This window comes from Sander lucioperca, chromosome 8 (assembly GCF_008315115.2).
Source record: "Sander lucioperca isolate FBNREF2018 chromosome 8, SLUC_FBN_1.2, whole genome shotgun sequence".
NCBI classification, from domain to species: Eukaryota; Metazoa; Chordata; class Actinopteri; order Perciformes; family Percidae; genus Sander; species Sander lucioperca.
In genome coordinates, this window is record NC_050180.1 from 18444326 (window position 1) to 18451682 (window position 7357).

Sequence of the window (7357 nt, forward strand, 5' to 3'; positions counted from 1 at the left end):
CATGTTAAGCAGAGATAACTAAGGAGGTTGACTTTCTGCATGGGAGGGGCGGGGTCATGAACTGTTCTGCGCTGAGGCGATGCAAAGGCTCATGGGGAAAAAAAACATATATTCTGAACGGTTTCTGTCCCAGTTAAAGTGTGTTTTAATAATGTTCTGTTACTGTTTTGGGTGTGCATTTATGTTATCTGGGTTTTCATGACTTGAGAAAAACATAATTTATGTTTACTAATGATTTTTAGTAATGACTACTGATGTAAACTTGATTTGTCTACTGCATCAACTTACCACTCTGTCTTACTGTAATACAACTTAACCTGTTAAGTTTTACCTTGTGTAAAGAACAACAAACAATCGCTCCATTCACTTCAATGACGTGCTAGTAGATAGACAAGAAAGGGGGTGACAGAGGAAACCTGGTTCAAGGTAGGTTCACGCAGATAAATCTAGGGAGAAAAACAGTCTAACAATACCAATTTGTGATACCAATTCAAACAGATGAGAGAGGCTTTGTTCAGAGTTTTAACAGAATGAAATACAACAGATTCACAGTATACACAAACACACACACTAAGTCGTGCCTCTGAGAAGAGTTTGATGCTGATATGCAGTGAAGGGCAGAGGTGGTGCCTTAGATAGAGTGTACTGTAGAGCTGCTGTGAGTCAGACTGTGCTGCCGTGTCAGCTCGTCCAGACAGACGCTGCTCTCCAGGCTGTGTGTAGGTGTCTCTCAGGGGACAGTCAGGCTGAACTGTTACGAAACCCGGAATTCAGGCCGAGCAGCCGCTGCAGCTTTTCAATACTTCATGACATGCAAGAGGACGCGTATACCTGGTAACACACAGCAGAGCACTTCATCTGAGGGTAACAGCGACTTTGGAACAAAATGTTTTTTTCAAATCAGACATCCATTAAGAGATTATCTCTGGCCCTCCCTGTTTTTGAATGGCCCGTCACATGATATACTCACAATAAGCACTTTAGTCTGTGTTGCAATTACAGTTAAGATAGTCTTTCCTCAATCACCATGTAATACAATTTACTGATCTTTGCTCTCTAAAATATCAATGATTTGTACATAGATTATATGATTTTGTACAGGTATATGAATTGATGCAAAACTATGTGGTGTTACTGTGATCTGCTTGAACAAAATGCATGAATATGTTCCCAACAGAGAGCTTTTTTCACAGCCTCTTGATGACATGAAATTAAATTTAGAATACTTTGCAGACTTTATATTTAACAGTCAGTGATTGAGCTAAGACTGACAGGGAACATTTTACTGCGTAATGAGTACTTTTACTTTTGATACTTTACTGTAAGTAAATGTTTTTGAAAATATGTACCTTGTGTTAGAATGCAGGACTTTTACTTGTGGTAAAAGTGAGGTATTAGTACTTTTACTAAAGTAAAAGATCTAAAAACTTCTTCCGCTACTATACTTGTGTACGTTTTAGTGATTACGTGAAGGTGTTTGTCGATGTGTGTTTGTGCCAGGTGATGGGAGAGATGCATACTGTTGTTCTGACTCAGGAGCTTTTCCATTTTGGGAGCCCCCGTCCTCCCATCTGTTTTTTTCCATCTCTTACGTCAATGCCTCCAGACTGTCACTGAGTGAAAGGGTTTTCCTGCTCAATGCCCCTTGAGAGCTGCTGCCAGCCCTGCTTTATTACTGTAGCCACTTTTGCAGAGCAGAAGAGAAACATTCAGAGGAAGTACTGAATCAACTTCCTGACTAATCCCCCAACTTCCTTGTCTCCTTTGTCAGGGCCCTCATTTTCCAAACAGGTGTTTGTCCAGCAATATAGTAAACAAATGTGTAATTTTTTCCCCTTTCAGTGAAACGGCAAAAATGAACATAAGATCATGACGTCAACAGGATGTGCGCTCACTTCCTTTGAACAAAGTGCTTGTTCCTGTCATTTGACTTGAGGTCATGCAATAACTTTGTGCAGCAGAGACGAGAAATAACTGATATAACCGAGCAGCTCTTGTGTGGGTTGAGTCTCGTAAATGAACAGAGACACAGCCAAGCAGAGGATTAACAAAGTGACAGGTTCTGAGTATGTGACACAGAAAATAACAGTGGTAGACAGATTGGAAAGGAAAAAAAAGCAAAAGAGTAGGCACAAATCTCTTAGACAAGACTGTTAATTACCTCGACAATTTAAAAGAGCCTCATAACCGCTGGGCTTGGAACAAAATATTGCTTCTTGTCTCAAACAATTTTCTCTAATAATGCCAACCACTGCCCTCATACTCGACCCCATTTCCCTGCCCTTTGTGCGGTTGTGCAAACACACATGACCCACTTAGAGAAGCTCACACACTCTCTCTGCGTTACACACACACACACACACACACACACACACACACACACACACACACACACACACACACACACACAAACTCTCTGCAATCTTGTATAACCAACAGTTCTGAGGAACGAAAGACAGACTTGTAAACATCTTGCAGACTATTGGCTGTATTGTGGAGCTGGAGTAGCTGACGTCAGTGCAGGCTGGTGACTTAGTGTGTTCCCCTGCAGGCTGGGGAGGTGACAGACTGACAGACAGAAAGGTGACACAGATGAACAAGCTGCATCCGGACAAAGCAGTAAGGAGGACTAGTCGTTGAAAGGAGACCGTGAGGCAGCAGTTTTGACCCAATTGCCCATAGTTGTGTTATCAATATTGTTACTGTAAGTAAAATACAACATCACAAGTCAGCTGCACAACGAGGATGAGGATGTATGTGTGCCTTTCAGTGTGTGTGTTTATGAGACATGAGAAAATGTCTGCCTCCTAAGTAGCTAAGTAAAGTAAACTTTAAATCCTTCTGGAAATCCTGCTCAGTACAAAATTTTAGTCACAACTCGTTAATAACCTCAAGGGATCCTTATGAAAACTTGTTTACATCAGGTATTTATCTAAAATAAATCTGCCAATGTATCATTTTCAGACTTTTTGAACTGAAATATTGATATCTCCATCAGATTCAAAAGTCCAGTATCTGTCAGGTTCTAATCATGAGGCAAAAAGTGGGATGCAGTGGGTAAATATTTGTGAAGTTTGTTAAATGCAACAGATAGGCCTAAAAAAATTATTTTTGAAATTTATGATCATAATGTCTGGCATTACAATTTTTAATACAGACAGTTAAATGCTAAGCTAACAATTAAAGCCCAATTTTAATTTCAAATTATTATTAATTTGATTTATTGCATTGTATTTTATTTTTGGTCCTTGTTCCATAATTCTGTCCTGATGTAAAATTGCAGAGAGAAAAGACCATCAATGTCCTGATGTCCAAAACCAAGGACATATCATAGGAAATGTTTTTTGAAAAGAATACCCTGTGACATGTTTTTGTCATCCAATAGACTTATTTTATCTAATAATAATAACAAACCTTTTCATTTGTCCGGGTCTACAAGTCTATAGTCATGCTAGTGGCTCTGTAAGGCTGTACTTGGAGTTTTAAGCTAAATGCTAACATGCTCACAGTGTTAAGATGCTAATGTTCAGCAGGTATAATGTTTACCATCTTAGTTTAGTGTTAGCATGCTAGCATTTGCTAATTAGCACTAAACACAAAGCACAGTGGAGGCTGATAGGAATGTGATTTATTTTACAATTGATTTAAAGCAACACTAGAGCACTTTTTCCGCTTCGGTCCCCCTACAGGTTGGAAGCAGAATTGTCCATTACCGCTGTCGTAATGTCTCATTATGTCTAATTCGAACTACAGATTTCTACAGACAATTCCGCTTCCAACCTGTAGGGGGACCAAAGCGGGAAAAGTGCTCTAGTGTTGCTTTAAGTATTTAGTCATAAACCAAAGTATTAGACAAATTGGAATTTTAATGATGATGATGGTGCTACATGCAACCAAATTTCACGGCAATGTATCCAGTCTATACATCTATTATACATCTATCTATACAGTTGTTAAAACATTTCTCTCCAAATCATAAACATCTAGCTCATGTGGGTGCTAGAGAAAAAGTCAGCTGGATTCATCGCCTGGGAAATATGAATGTCTGTGCAAAATTTTAATGGCGATCTATTTCAATTGTTGTTGAGATATACCAAATGTTTTACTCTGGGCCAAAGTGGACCAACCGACGATTGTCTCGAGCCAAAAAAAACGTTCTGAAGAAATATAAAGGAAAGGTTTGAGGGGAAAAATCAAGAGTATAAGAGGTTATGGAGAGATTCAGTTCAGAGAAACCTTATCGGCATCAGTGATATCAAATGGTTTCCTCTTAGAAAAGACTCAATAACTAAATGCAGGCCTCCTTGTGGTGCAGAAAGGAGCCTGGGGGCAGAGGGTGATACCCAGCATTGATGATACCCATGATCCCACCTGCAACGTGTGGTCACGTAGCAACAAAGTAGTACTATCTCTGCTGTCACAAGCCAAGTGTAAGATGAGCTGGAGGCCCAGGAGTCAGGCGTAGTGACGCACTTACTATCTGACTTCAAGTCCTCCAAGTTTCCACAGAGACACAACTTCTGACACTCCTGTGTCATGATTCAACCACGTGGTGCAACGAGGCACTGTGACTCCTCTCTCTGATCATTGTTCCTCTTATGATCCATCATTTCTCTTACACATGTTCAAAGTCTATGCAGAGAGAGATCAAACACTGATGTGAGAGATAAGACAAGGAGGATTTTACTGAACAGCGGAGAAATTTATTGTCTTATCATGGGATTTGCTGACGACATGACCATTGCCAGTCTTATCATTCAACTCTCCATGTCCCCCTGCTCTCGTCTCAACAATTAAAAATGCTAGAGTGGCTGCAGACCATAATTGTTTGAAATGCAGTTTTATTTTTTTATTTCACCTTTATTTATTCAAGCAAGTCATCAAGAACATGTCCTTATTTGCAATGGCGGCCTGCAGTGTTGGTTTGGGGCTGTCTGAGAGCTGGGTGAGATGCTACATTTGAAGAAGCTTCCATTAAAGAAGGTGGCAGGAAGGTGGAGAATGTTTGATAAGTCATGGGGACCAGTGTTGAGACAACTGAGGGGTCTGAGAGGTTGAAGGTGTGGGATGAAGGATCAACCATATTCATTCTACAGTGGTAGCTGTATACTGTATATGTTTTAAAGCAACACTAAGTAACTTTTCACACTTCGGTCCCCCTACAGGTTGGAAGCGGAATTGTCCATTACATTACATTATGCAAGTTTGCTAGATCGGTTAGTGGATCTGTAGTTCGAATGACTTTTTCTTTCTTTCTTGTTTTGCTCTCTTGGTTTGTTCTCTGGTTTTCTTTCTTTCTTTCTGGTATAAAATCTGTCAAATAATTAGAATCGTCTGTTCTTTTATGCCGCTGTAATGTTGTAATTGAAAGAAAAACAAGATTACTTTTAGGTACCAATGTGGACTGTATCCAACAATAATTTGCAATAAAAATGTCGATTTTTTTAAAACTTTCCCAAGAACTTGAAAGGTGACAGAGACAGTGAACAAAGAGTTGAGCGATAAGATAACTGAAGTTTGTATCTGTGTGTTTATGACAGAAGTTGAGTGTCTAATTTAGCTTGCACACACACACACACACACACACACACACACACACACACACACACACACGCACACACACACACACACACACACACACACACACACACACACACACACACACACACACACAGCTGCTTAGTGAACTGAGCATGAGAGAGTAATGGAATGTAATGCCTGTAATGGAATGCTCACATAGACGCCAAAGCCTGCTGTACAATATTAACAGAGCCCAAAGTGCGTCATGGCTCTCACAACTGACACTGTGTGTGTGTGTGTGTGTGTGTGTGTGCGCGTGTGTGTGTGTGCGCGTGTGTGTGTGTGTGTGTGTGTGTGTGTGTGTGTGTGTGTGTGTGTGTGTGTGTGTGTGTGTGTGTGTGTGTGTGTGTGTGTTATGCGCTTCCCATCTCTCTCTACTTTATTGCCACGCAAGTCTTGTGGTCCTGGGTGGTGTCGCCACATGTGAAGGAACAATGGCAGCATATTACTGTAACCTAATATGCAGTGTGCTATGTGGAAAATTAGTGCTATGAATGGAGCGTGTTTTGGTTCTTCAGGCCTCATTTACAGTAAGACATAATGGCTTCTAGTTCATTTTAAACTTGATGATGAGAACATTACCAGTGGTGGAAAGTAACAAAGCACGTTTACTCAAGTTACTTACAATTAGTACAATTTCAAAGTACTTTTTTACTTCAACTCTACAACATTTCAGAATGAAATATTGTATTTTTTAGTTTGGTTGGTGGTGAATGAAACAAACTCTTACATGGGTGTAGATCTGCTCGTGGGGATTTGGGACTTCAGTATTTCGAGGCAGCCTCTTGTCAGACAACAACACCCTGTAGTGATTATTAATGCTTAGTTCCAACTCCATCACCATGATGCTGCCCAGCTACAGTCGCAAGCTGCATGTGGCCTAATTCTGGGTAGGGATGGAAAGGTCAGGCTGAAGCTTCACAAAAACCAAAACCACTAGTGTGTTCTTCATCAACAAGCAAACTACAAAAAATTAAAGTGTACCTTAAACACCTGATAAAGTGATACAGTGAAAAAGTTCCCTGATGCTCAGGTTTATGGTGTGAGTCGTGATGTTTTTCAACACATGACAAATTGTGCATAAAGTTAAATGATGAAACTTCCATTTCTCTGTAATGCCATGTGATTAACAGTATGTCCAGGCTGTTAACAAAAACAAACAGGAGAGCTCTTTCCTTGCCTTTGTTATTCACTTCCTCCAGTGGTCCCATGAGCACATGTCAGTTCTTTTATACAGCCCAGAATCACAGATTTGTTTTAGAGGGCTGTTCAATGTCAACAACATTCAACACTCTCCATTCTTAGACCCTTGATTTAGGTAAGAGAAACTTATTGTAAGAAGGATTTACTAGTGAATGAGCTAAAACTGTGGTAAATATGATATTTTGTACTTGACGAAAATCACTAAAACGTGTCTTTAACCCTGCAATGGGGGCAGTAGAAACAAGTTATACACACAACTAGGGATGTAACGTTTAACCTTACTGTTATAGTGACCAAAATTATCATGGTTTTCGGTATTATCGCGGTATTTTTAAAAGTGTGTTCAATATGTTCAGAAAGCACTGATAGGCCTACACAAGCTGAAATAGTTTCAAAATGTGTAACAGTGTTTATTATATTACAAAATATAGGCAATAGGCTTGTAAAAACTATTGAAAACTGGCTACTGAAACACTGGCCCGCTGCAGGGTGTCCGGTAAGAACTTGAACCAGAGATGTCTGACTTTGAGATCCAGGAAGATTTATTTACAACTCCAACATGAAGTTAACTATG